This window comes from Taudactylus pleione, unplaced genomic scaffold (assembly GCF_031769625.1).
Source record: "Taudactylus pleione unplaced genomic scaffold, aTauple2 ptg000410l, whole genome shotgun sequence".
Classification (NCBI taxonomy): domain Eukaryota; kingdom Metazoa; phylum Chordata; class Amphibia; order Anura; family Myobatrachidae; genus Taudactylus; species Taudactylus pleione.
This window is the reverse complement of record NW_028284812.1, coordinates 327779-343314: the sequence shown is the minus strand read 5'-3', so window position 1 is coordinate 343314 and position 15536 is coordinate 327779. Positions and strand designations below refer to the sequence as shown.

Sequence of the window (15536 nt, the reverse complement as noted above, 5' to 3'; positions counted from 1 at the left end):
ATAGATATCTATCAGTGTGTACACCCAATGTCTATCATAGATATCTATCAGTGTTTACACCCAATGTCTATCATAGAGATCTATCAGTGTGTACACCCAATGTCTATCATAGAGATCTATCAGTGTGTACACCCAATGTCTATCATAGATATATATCAGTGTGTACACCCAATGTCTATCAGATATCTAAGTGTGTACACCCAATGTCTATCATAGATATCTCTCAGTGTGTACACCCAATGTCTATCAGTGTGTACATCCAATGTCTGTCATAGATATCTATCAGTGTGTACATCCAATGTCTATCATATATATATATATCAGTGTGTACACCCAATGTCTATCATAGATATCTATCAGTGTGTACACCCAATGTCTATCATAATGTCTATCATAGAGATCTATCAGTGTGTACAACCAATGTCTATCATATATATCTATCAGTGTGTACACCCAATGTCTATCATATATACCTATCAGTGTGTACACCCAATGTCTATCATAGATATACCTATCAGTGTGTACACCCAATGTCTATCATAGAGATCTATCAGTGTGTACACCCAATGTCTATCATAGAGATCTATCAGTGTGTACACCCAATGTCTATCATAGATATCTATCAGTGTGTACACCCAATGCCTATCATAGATATCTATCAGTGTGTACACCCAATGTCTATCATAGATATCTATCAGTTTGTACACCCAATGTCTATCATAATGTCTACCATAGAGATCTATCAGTGAGTACACCCAATGTCTATCATAGAGATCTATCAGTGTGTACATCCAATGTCTATCATAGATATCTATCAGTGTGTACACCCAATGTCTATCATATATATATATCATAGTGTATAACCAATGTCTATCATAGATATCTATCAGTGTGTACTCCCAATGTCTATCATAGATATCTATCAGTGTGTACACCCAATGTCTATCATAGAGATCTATCAGTGTGTACACCCAATGTCTATCATAGATATCTATCAGTGTGTACACCCAATGTCTATCATAGATATCTATCAGTGTGTACACCCAATGTCTATCATAGAGATCTATCAGTGTGTACACCCAATGTCTATCATAGAGATCTATCAGTGTGTACACCCAATGTCTATCATAGAGATCTATCAGTGTGTACACCCAATGTCTATCATAGAGATCTATCAGTGTGTACACCCAATATCTATCATAGAGATCTATCAGTGTTTACACCCAATGTCTATCATAGAGATCTATCAGTGTGTACACCCAATGTCTATCATAGAGATCTATCAGTGTGTACACCCAATGTCTATCATAGATATATATCAGTGTGTACACCAAATGTCTATCATAGATATCTAAGTGTGTACACCCAATGTCTATCATAGATATCTCTCAGTGTGTACACCCAATTTCTATCAGTGTGTACATCCAATGTCTATCATAGATATCTATCAGTGTGTACATCCAATGTCTATCATAGATATATATCAGTGTGTACACCCAATGTCTATCATAGATATCTATCAGTGTGTACACCCAATGTCTATCATAATGTCTATCATAGAGATCTATCAGTGTGTACACCCAATGTCTATCATATATATCTATCAGTGTGTACACCCAATGTCTATCATATATACCTATCAGTGTGTACACCCAATGTCTATCATAGATATACCTATCAGTGTGTACACCCAATGTCTATCATAGATATCTATCAGTGTGTACATCCAATGTCTATCATAGAGATCTATCAGTGTGTACACCAAATGTCTATCATAGACATCTATCAGTGTGTACACCCAATGTTTATCATAATGTCTATCATAGATATCTATCAGTGTGTACACCCAATGTCTATCATAGAGATCTATCAGTGTGTACACCCAATATCTATCATAGATATCTATCATTGTGTACACCCAATGTCTATCATATATATTTATATATATATATATATATATCAGTGTGTACACCCAATGTCTATCATAGATATCTATCAGTGTGTACACCCAATGTCTTTCATAGATATCTATCAGTGTGTACACCCAATGTCTATCATAGATATCTATCAGTGTGTACACCCAATGTATATCATATAGATCTATCAGTGTGTACAACCAATGTCTATCATAGAGATCTATCAGTGTGTACACCCAATGTCTATCATAGAGATCTATCAGTGTGTACATCCAATGTCTATCATAGATATACCTATCAGTGTGTAAACCCAATGTCTATCATAGATATCTATCAGTGTGTACACCCAATGTCTATCATAGATATCTATCATTGTGTACACCCAATGTCTATCATATATATTTTTATATATATATATATATATATATATATATCAGTGTGTACACCCAATGTCTATCATAGATATCTATCAGTGTGTACACCCAATGTCTATCATAGATATCTATCAGTGTGTACACCCAATGTATATCATATAGATCTATCAGTGTGTACAACCAATGTCTATCATAGAGATCTATCAGTGTGTATACACCCAATGTCTATCATAGAGATCTATCAGTGTGTACATCCAATGTCTATCATAGATATACCTATCAGTGTGTACACCCAATGTCTATCATAGATATCTATCAGTGTGTACACCCAATGTATATCATATATATCTATCAGTGTGTACATCCAATGTCTATCATACATATCTATCAGTGTGTACATCCAATGTCTATCATAGATATCTATCAGTGGGTTGTACATCCAATGTCTGTCATAGATATTTATCAGTGTGTAAACCCAATGTCTATCATATATATTTATATATATATATATATATATATCAGTGTGTACACCCAATGTCTATCATAGATATCTATCAGTGTGTACACCCAATGTCTATCATAGATATCTATCATTGTGTACACCCAATGTCTATCATATATATTTTTATATATATATATATATATATATATATATATATATATATATATCAATGTGTACACCCAATGTCTATCATAGATATCTATCAGTGTGTACACCCAATGTCTGTCATAGATATCTATCAGTGTGTACACCCAATGTCTATCATAGATATCTATCAGTGTGTAAACCCAATGTCTAGCATAGATATATATCAGTGTGTACACCCAATGTCTATCATAGATATCTATCAGTGTGTACACCCAATGTCTATCATAGATGTCTATCAGTGTGTATACCCAATGTCTATCATATATATCTATTAGTGTGTATACCCAATGTCTATCATAGATATCTATCAGTGTGTACACCCAATGTCTATCATAGATATCTCTCAGTGTGTACACCCAATGTCTATCATAGATATCTATCAGTGTGTACATCCAATGTCTATCATAGATATCTATCAGTGTGCACACCCAATGTCTATCATAGATATCTATCAGTGTGTACACCCAATGTCTATCATAGATATCTATCAGTATGTACACCCAATGTCTATCATAAATATCTAAGTGTGCACAACCAATGTCTATCATAGATAGCTCTCAGTATGTACACCCAATTTCTATCATAGAGATCTATCAGTGTGTACGCCCAATGTCTATCATAGCTATCTATCAGTGTGTATGCCCAATGTCTATCATAGAGATCTATCAGTGTGTACACCCAATGTCTATCATAGACATCTATCAGTGTGTATACCCAATGTCTATCATAATGTCTATCATATATATCTATCAGTGTGTACACCCAATGTCTTTCATATATACCTATCAGTGTGTACACCCAATGTCTATCATAGATATACCTATCAGTGTGTACACCCAATGTCTATCATAGATATCTATCAGTGTGTACACCCAATGTCTATCATAGATATCTATCAGTGTTTACACCCAATGTCTATCATAGAGATCTATCAGTGTGTACACCCAATGTCTATCATAGAGATCTATCAGTGTGTACACCCAATGTCTATCATAGATATATATCAGTGTGTACACCCAATGTCTATCAGATATCTAAGTGTGTACACCCAATGTCTATCATAGATATCTCTCAGTGTGTACACCCAATGTCTATCAGTGTGTACATCCAATGTCTGTCATAGATATCTATCAGTGTGTACATCCAATGTCTATCATATATATATATATCAGTGTGTACACCCAATGTCTATCATAGATATCTATCAGTGTGTACACCCAATGTCTATCATAATGTCTATCATAGAGATCTATCAGTGTGTACAACCAATGTCTATCATATATATCTATCAGTGTGTACACCCAATGTCTATCATATATACCTATCAGTGTGTACACCCAATGTCTATCATAGATATACCTATCAGTGTGTACACCCAATGTCTATCATAGAGATCTATCAGTGTGTACACCCAATGTCTATCATAGAGATCTATCAGTGTGTACACCCAATGTCTATCATAGATATCTATCAGTGTGTACACCCAATGCCTATCATAGATATCTATCAGTGTGTACACCCAATGTCTATCATAGATATCTATCAGTTTGTACACCCAATGTCTATCATAATGTCTACCATAGAGATCTATCAGTGAGTACACCCAATGTCTATCATAGAGATCTATCAGTGTGTACATCCAATGTCTATCATAGATATCTATCAGTGTGTACACCCAATGTCTATCATATATATATATCATAGTGTATAACCAATGTCTATCATAGATATCTATCAGTGTGTACTCCCAATGTCTATCATAGATATCTATCAGTGTGTACACCCAATGTCTATCATAGAGATCTATCAGTGTGTACACCCAATGTCTATCATAGATATCTATCAGTGTGTACACCCAATGTCTATCATAGATATCTATCAGTGTGTACACCCAATGTCTATCATAGAGATCTATCAGTGTGTACACCCAATGTCTATCATAGAGATCTATCAGTGTGTACACCCAATGTCTATCATAGAGATCTATCAGTGTGTACACCCAATGTCTATCATAGAGATCTATCAGTGTGTACACCCAATATCTATCATAGAGATCTATCAGTGTTTACACCCAATGTCTATCATAGAGATCTATCAGTGTGTACACCCAATGTCTATCATAGAGATCTATCAGTGTGTACACCCAATGTCTATCATAGATATATATCAGTGTGTACACCAAATGTCTATCATAGATATCTAAGTGTGTACACCCAATGTCTATCATAGATATCTCTCAGTGTGTACACCCAATTTCTATCAGTGTGTACATCCAATGTCTATCATAGATATCTATCAGTGTGTACATCCAATGTCTATCATAGATATATATCAGTGTGTACACCCAATGTCTATCATAGATATCTATCAGTGTGTACACCCAATGTCTATCATAATGTCTATCATAGAGATCTATCAGTGTGTACACCCAATGTCTATCATATATATCTATCAGTGTGTACACCCAATGTCTATCATATATACCTATCAGTGTGTACACCCAATGTCTATCATAGATATACCTATCAGTGTGTACACCCAATGTCTATTATAGAGATCTATCAGTGTGTACACCCAATGTCTATCATAGAGATCTATCAGTGTGTACACCCAATGTCTATCATAATGTCTATCATAGAGATCTATCAGTGTGTACACCCAATGTCTATCATAGAGATCTATCATTGTGTACACCCAATGTCTATCATAGAGATCTATCAGTGTGTACATCCAATGTCTATCATAGATATCTATCAGTGTGTACACCCAATGTCTATCACATATATATCGTAGTGTATAACCAATGTCTATCATAGATATCTATCAGTGTGTACTCCCAATGTCTATCATAGATATCTATCAGTGTGTACTCCCAATGTCTATCATAGATATCTATCAGTGTGTACACCCAAAGTCTATCATAGATATCTATCAGTGTGTACACCCAATGTCTATCATAGATATCTATCAGTGTGTACACCCAAAGTTTATCATAGATATCTATCAGTGTGTACACCCAATGTCTATCATAGATATCTATCAGTGTGTACACCCAATGTCTATCATAATGTCTATCATATATATATATCAGTGTGTACACCCAATGTCTATCATATATACCTATCAGTGAGTACACCCAATGTCTATCATAGATATATATCAGTGTGTACACCCAATGTCTATCATAGATATCTATCAGTGTGTACACCCAATGTCTATCATAATGTCTATCATATATATGTCTATCAGTGTGTACACCCAATGTCTATCATAGAGATCTATCAGTGTGTACACCCAATGTCTATCCTAGATATCTATCAGTGTGTACACCCAATGTCTATCATAATGTCTATCATATATATGTCTATCAGTGTGTACACCCAATGTCTATCATAGAGATCTATCAGTGTGTACACCCAATGTCTATCATAGAGATCTATCAGTGTGTACACCCAATGTCTATCCTAGATATCTATCAGTGTGTACACCCAATGTCTATCATAGATATCTATCAGTGTGTACACCCAATATCTATCATAGATATCTATCAGTGTGTACACCCAATGTCTATCATATATATCTTTCAGTTTGTACACCCAATGTCTATCATAATGTCTATCATAGAGATCTATCAGTGTGTACACCCAATGTCTATCATAGAGATCTATCAGTGTGTACACCCAATGTCTATCATAGAGATCTATCAGTGTGTACATCCAATGTCTATCACAGATATCTATCAGTGTGTACACCCAATGTCTATCATAGACATCTATCAGTGTGTATACCCAATGTCTATCATAATGTCTATCATATATATCTATCAGTGTGTACACCCAATGTCTATCATATATACCTATCAGTGTGTACACCCAATGTCTAACATAGATATACCTATCAGTGTGTACACCCAATGTCTATCATAGAGATCTATCAGTGTGTACACCCAATGTCTATCATAGAGATCTATCAGTGTGTACACCCAATGTCTATCATAGAGATCTATCAGTGTGTACACCCAATGTCTATCATAGATATCTATCTGTGTGTACACCCAATGTCTATCATAGATATCTATCAGTGTGTACACCAAATGTCTATCATAGATATCTATCAGTTTGCACACCCAATGTCTATCATAATGTCTATCATAGAGATCTATCAGTGTGTACACCCAATGTCTATCAAAGAGATCTATCAGTGTGTACACCCAATGTCTATCATAGATATCTATCAGTGTGTACATCCAATGTCTATCATAGAGATCTATCAGTGTGTACACCCAATGTCTATCATAGACATCTATCAGTGTGTACACCCAATGTTTATCATAATGTCTATCATAGATATCTATCAGTGTGTACACCCAATGTCTATCATAGAGATCTATCAGTGTGTACACCCAATATCTATCATAGATATCTATCATTGTGTACACCCAATGTCTATCATATATATTTATATATATATATATATATATATCAGTGTGTACACCCAATGTCTATCATAGATATCTATCAGTGTGTACACCCAATGTCTTTCATAGATATCTATCAGTGTGTACAACCAATGTCTATCATTGAGATCTATCAGTGTGTACACCCAATGTCTATCATAGAGATCTATCAGTGTGTACATCCAATGTCTATCATAGATATACCTATCAGTGTGTAAACCCAATGTCTATCATAGATATCTATCAGTGTGTACACCCAATGTCTATCATAGATATCTATCAGTGTGTACACCCAATGTCTATCATATATATTTTTATATATATATATATATCAGTGTGTACACCCAATGTCTATCATAGATATCTATCAGTGTGTACACCCAATGTCTATCATAGATATCTATCAGTGTGTACACCCAATGTATATCATATAGATCTATCAGTGTGTACAACCAATGTCTATCATAGAGATCTATCAGTGTGTACACCCAATGTCTATCATAGAGATCTATCAGTGTGTACACCCAATGTCTATCATAGATATACCTATCAGTGTGTACACCCAATGTCTATCATAGATATCTATCAGTGTGTACACCCAATGTCTATCATATATATCTATCAGTGTGTACATCCAATGTCTATCATACATATCTATCAGTGTGTACATCCAATGTCTATCATAGATATCTATCAGTGGGTTGTACATCCAATGTCTGTCATAGATATTTATCAGTGTGTAAACCCAATGTCTATCATATATATTTTTATATATATATATATCAGTGTGTACACCCAATGTCTATCATAGATATCTATCAGTGTGTACACCCAATGTCTATCATAGATATCTATCATTGTGTACACCCAATGTCTATCATATATATTTTTATATATATATATATATCAGTGTGTACACCCAATGTCTATCATAGATATCTATCAGTGTGTACACAAATGTCTATCATAGATATCTATCAGTGTGTACACCCAATGTCTATCATAGATATCTATCAGTGTGTAAACCCAATGTCTAGCATAGATATATATCAGTGTGTACACCCAATGTCTATCATAGATATCTATCAGTGTGTACACCCAATGTCTATCATAGATGTCTATCAGTGTGTATACCCAATGTCTATCATATATATCTATTAGTGTGTATACCCAAAGTCTATCATAGATGTCTATCATAGATATCTATCAGTGTGTACACCCAATGTCTATCATAGATATCTCTCAGTGTGTACACCCAATGTCTATCATAGATATCTATCAGTGTGTACATCCAATGTCTATCATAGATATCTATCAGTGTGCACACCCAATGTCTATCATAGATATCTATCAGTGTGTACACCCAATGACTATCATAGATATCTATCAGTATGTACACCCAATGTCTATCATAAATATCTAAGTGTGCACAACCAATGTCTATCATAGATAGCTCTCAGTATGTACACCCAATTTCTATCATAGAGATCTATCAGTGTGTACGCCCAATGTCTATCATAGCTATCTATCAGTGTGTATGCCCAATGTCTATCATAGATATCTATCAGTGTGTACAACCAATGTCTATCATAGATATCTATCAGTATGTATACCCAATGTCTATCGTAGAGATCTATCAGTGTGTACACCAAATGTGTATCATAGATATCTATCAGTGTGTACACCTAATGTCTATCATAGAAATCTATCAGTGTGTACACCCAATGTCTATCATATATATATATATATATATATATATATATATATCAGTGTGTATAACCAATGTCTATCATAGATATCTATCAGTGTGTACTCCCAATGTCTATCATAGCTATCTATCAGTGTGTATGCCCAATGTCTATCATAGAGATCTATCAGTGTGTACACCCAATGTCTATCATAGAGATCTATCAGTGTGTACACCCAATGTCTATCATAGAGATCTATCAGTGTGTACACCCAATGTCTATCATAGATATCTATCTGTGTGTACACCCAATGTCTATCATAGATATCTATCAGTGTGTACACCAAATGTCTATCATAGATATCTATCAGTTTGCACACCCAATGTCTATCATAATGTCTATCATAGAGATCTATCAGTGTGTACACCCAATGTCTATCAAAGAGATCTATCAGTGTGTACACCCAATGTCTATCATAGATATCTATCAGTGTGTACATCCAATGTCTATCATAGAGATCTATCAGTGTGTACACCCAATGTCTATCATAGACATCTATCAGTGTGTACACCCAATGTTTATCATAATGTCTATCATAGATATCTATCAGTGTGTACACCCAATGTCTATCATAGAGATCTATCAGTGTGTACACCCAATATCTATCATAGATATCTATCATTGTGTACACCCAATGTCTATCATATATATTTATATATATATATATATATCAGTGTGTACACCCAATGTCTATCATAGATATCTATCAGTGTGTACACCCAATGTCTTTCATAGATATCTATCAGTGTGTACAACCAATGTCTATCATTGAGATCTATCAGTGTGTACACCCAATGTCTATCATAGAGATCTATCAGTGTGTACATCCAATGTCTATCATAGATATACCTATCAGTGTGTAAACCCAATGTCTATCATAGATATCTATCAGTGTGTACACCCAATGTCTATCATAGATATCTATCAGTGTGTACACCCAATGTCTATCATATATATTTTTATATATATATATATATCAGTGTGTACACCCAATGTCTATCATAGATATCTATCAGTGTGTACACCCAATGTCTATCATAGATATCTATCAGTGTGTACACCCAATGTATATCATATAGATCTATCAGTGTGTACAACCAATGTCTATCATAGAGATCTATCAGTGTGTACACCCAATGTCTATCATAGAGATCTATCAGTGTGTACACCCAATGTCTATCATAGATATACCTATCAGTGTGTACACCCAATGTCTATCATAGATATCTATCAGTGTGTACACCCAATGTCTATCATATATATCTATCAGTGTGTACATCCAATGTCTATCATACATATCTATCAGTGTGTACATCCAATGTCTATCATAGATATCTATCAGTGGGTTGTACATCCAATGTCTGTCATAGATATTTATCAGTGTGTAAACCCAATGTCTATCATATATATTTTTATATATATATATATCAGTGTGTACACCCAATGTCTATCATAGATATCTATCAGTGTGTACACCCAATGTCTATCATAGATATCTATCATTGTGTACACCCAATGTCTATCATATATATTTTTATATATATATATATATCAGTGTGTACACCCAATGTCTATCATAGATATCTATCAGTGTGTACACAAATGTCTATCATAGATATCTATCAGTGTGTACACCCAATGTCTATCATAGATATCTATCAGTGTGTAAACCCAATGTCTAGCATAGATATATATCAGTGTGTACACCCAATGTCTATCATAGATATCTATCAGTGTGTACACCCAATGTCTATCATAGATGTCTATCAGTGTGTATACCCAATGTCTATCATATATATCTATTAGTGTGTATACCCAAAGTCTATCATAGATGTCTATCATAGATATCTATCAGTGTGTACACCCAATGTCTATCATAGATATCTCTCAGTGTGTACACCCAATGTCTATCATAGATATCTATCAGTGTGTACATCCAATGTCTATCATAGATATCTATCAGTGTGCACACCCAATGTCTATCATAGATATCTATCAGTGTGTACACCCAATGACTATCATAGATATCTATCAGTATGTACACCCAATGTCTATCATAAATATCTAAGTGTGCACAACCAATGTCTATCATAGATAGCTCTCAGTATGTACACCCAATTTCTATCATAGAGATCTATCAGTGTGTACGCCCAATGTCTATCATAGCTATCTATCAGTGTGTATGCCCAATGTCTATCATAGATATCTATCAGTGTGTACAACCAATGTCTATCATAGATATCTATCAGTATGTATACCCAATGTCTATCGTAGAGATCTATCAGTGTGTACACCAAATGTGTATCATAGATATCTATCAGTGTGTACACCTAATGTCTATCATAGAAATCTATCAGTGTGTACACCCAATGTCTATCATATATATATATATATATATATATATATATATCAGTGTGTATAACCAATGTCTATCATAGATATCTATCAGTGTGTACTCCCAATGTCTATCAAAAATATCTATCAGTGTGTACACCCAATGTCTATCATAGATATCTATCAGTGTGTACTCCCAATGTCTATCATAGATATCTATCAGTGTGTACACCCAATGTCTATCATAGATATCTATCAGTGTGTACACCCAATGTCTATCATAGATATCTATCAGTGTGTACACCCAATGTCTATCATAGATATCTATCAGTGTGTACACCCAATGTCTTTCATAGATATCTATCAGTGTGTACACCCAATGTCTATCATAGATATCTATCAGTGTGTACACCCAATGTCTATCATAATGTCTATCATAGAGATCTATCAGTGTGTACACCCAATGTCTATCATAGAGATCTATCAGTGTGTACACCCAATGTCTATCATAGACATCTATCAGTGTGTATACCCAATGTCTATCATAATGTCTATCATATATATCTATCAGTGTGTACACCCAATGTCTTTCATATTTACTTATCAGTGTGTACACCCAATGTCTATCATAGATATACCTATCAGTGTGTACACCCAATGTCTATCATAGATATCTATCAGTGTGTACACCCAATGTCTATCATATATATCTATCAGTTTGTACACCCAATGTCTATCATAATGTCTATCATAGAGATCTATCAGTGTGTACACCCAATGTCTATCATAGAGATCTATCAGTGTGCACACCCAATGTCTATCATAGATATCTATCAGTGTGTACATCCAATGTCTATCATAGATATCTATCAGTGTGTACGCCCAATGTCTATCATAGACATCTATCAGTGTGTACACCCAATGTCTATCATAATGTCTATCATAGATATCTATCAGTGTGTACACCCAATGTCTATCATAGAGATATATCAGTGTGTACACCCAATGTCTATCATAGATATCTATCAGTGTGTACATCCAATGTCTATCATAGCTATATATCAGTGTGTACACCCAATGTCTATCATAGAGATCTATCAGTGTGTACACCCAATGTCTATCATAGATATCTATCAGTGTGTACACCCAATGTATATCATATAGCTCTATCAGTGTGTACAACCAATGTCTATCATAGAGATCTATCAGTGTGTACACCCAATGTCTATCATAGAGATCTATCAGTGTGTACATCCAATGTCTATCATAGATAAACCTATCAGTGTGTACACCCAATGTCCATCATAGATATATATCAGTGTGTACACCCAATGTCTATCATATATATCTATCAGTGTGTACATCCAATGTCTATCATACATATCTATCAGTGTGTACATCCAATGTCTATCATAGATATCTATCAGTGTGTAAACCCAATGTCTATCATATATATATTATATATATATATATATATATATATATATATATATATATATATATATATCAGTGTGTACACCCAATGTCTATCATAGATATCTATCATTGTGTACACCCAATGTCTATCATATATATTTTTATATATATATATATATATATATATATATATATCAGTGTGTACACCCAATGTCTATCATAGATATCTATCAGTGTGTACACCAAATGTCTATCATAGATATCTATCAGTGTGTACACCCAATGTCTATCATAGATATCTATCAGTGTGTAAACCCAATGTCTATCATAGATAGCTATCAGTGTGTACACCCAATGTCTATCATATATCTATCAGTGTGTACACCCAATGTCTATCATAGATGTCTATCAGTGTGTATACCCAATGTCTATCATATATATCTATTAGTGTGTATACCCAATGTCTATCATAGATGTCTATCATAGATATCTATCAGTGTGTACACCCAATGTCTATCATAGATATCTCTCAGTGTGTACACCCAATGTCTATCATAGATATCTATCAGTGTGTACATCCAATGTCTATCATAGATATCTATCATTGTGCACACCCAATGTCTATCATAGATATCTATCAGTGTGTACACCCAATGTCTATCATAGATATCTATCAGTGTGTACACCCAATGTCTATCATAGCTGTCTATCAGTGTGTATGCCCAATGTCTATCATAGATATCTATCAGTGTGTACAACCAATGTCTATCATAGATATCTATCAGTATGTATACCCAATGTCTATCATAGAGATCTATCAGTGTGTACACCCAATGTGTATCATAGAGATCTATCAGTGTGTACACCCAATGTCTATCATAGAAATCTATCAGTGTGTACACCCAATGTCTATCATATATATATATATATATATATATCAGTGTGTATAACCAATGTCTATCATAGATATCTATCAGTGTGTACTCCCAATGTCTATCAAAAATATCTATCAGTGTGTACACCCAATGTCTATCATAGATATCTTTCAGTGTGTACACCCAATGTCTATCATAGATATCAGTGTGTACACCCAACGTGTATCATAGATGTCTATCAGTGTGTACACCCAACGTGTATCATAGATATCTATCAGTGTGTACGCCCAATGTCTATCATAGATATCTATCAGTGTGTACGCCCAATGTCTATCATATATATCTATCAGTGTGTACGCCCAATGTCTATCATAGAGATCTATCAGTGTGTACGCCCAATGTCTATCATAGAGGTCTATCAGTGTGTACGCCCAATGTCTATCATAGATGTCTATCAGTGTGTACGCCCAATGTCTATCATAGATATCTATCAGTGTGTACACCCAATGTCTATCATATATACCTATCAGTGTGTACACCCAATGTCTATCATAGATATACCTATCAGTGTGTACACCCAATGTCTATCATAGAGATCTATCAGTGTGTACACCCAATGTCTATCATAGAGATCTATCAGTGTGTACACCCAATGTCTATCATAGATATCTATCAGTGTGTACACCCAATGCCTATCATAGATATCTATCAGTGTGTACACCCAATGTCTATCATAGATATCTATCAGTTTGTACACCCAATGTCTATCATAATGTCTACCATAGAGATCTATCAGTGAGTACACCCAATGTCTATCATAGAGATCTATCAGTGTGTACACCCAATGTCTATCATAGATATCTATCAGTGTGTACATCCAATGTCTATCATAGATATCTATCAGTGTGTACACCCAATGTCTATCATATATATATCATAGTGTATAACCAATGTCTATCATAGATATCTATCAGTGTGTACTCCCAATGTCTATCATAGATATCTATCAGTGTGTACTCCCAATGTCTATCATAGATATCTATCAGTGTGTACACCCAATGTCTATCATAGATATCTATCAGTGTGTACACCCAATGTCTATCATAGATATCTATCAGTGTGTACACCCAATGTCTATCATAGAGATCTATCAGTGTGTACACCCAATGTCTATCATAGAGATCTATCAGTGTGTACACCCAATGTCTATCATAGAGATCTATCAGTGTGTACACCCAATGTCTATCATAGAGATCTATCAGTGTGTACACCCAATGTCTATCATAGAGATCTATCAGTGTGTACACCCAATGTCTATCATAGAGATCTATCAGTGTGTACACCCAATGTCTATCATAGAGATCTATCAGTGTGTACACCCAATGTCTATCATAGATATATATCAGTGTGTACACCCAATGTCTATCATAGATATCTAAGTGTGTACACCCAATGTCTATCATAGATATCTCTCAGTGTGTACACCCAATGTCTATCAGTGTGTACATCCAATGTCTATCATAGATATCTATCAGTGTGTACATCCAATGTCTATCATAGATATATATCAGTGTGTACACCCAATGTCTATCATACATATCTATCAGTGTGTACACCCAATGTCTATCATAATGTCTATCATAGAGATCTATCAGTGTGTACACCCAATGTCTATCATATATATCTATCAGTGTGTACACCCAATGTCTATCATATATACCTATCAGTGTGTACACCCAATGTCTATCATAGATATACCTATCAGTGT

At 34.6% G+C, this 15536-nt stretch overlaps 1 protein-coding gene across 1 annotated transcript in view; it reads right to left on the bottom strand.

The window, feature by feature from the left end:
- Window positions 1-15536, bottom strand: part of DYSF (dysferlin) — a 705898-nt gene that overhangs the window by 609193 nt on the left and 81169 nt on the right. The gene's annotated exons all lie outside the window — the stretch shown is intronic.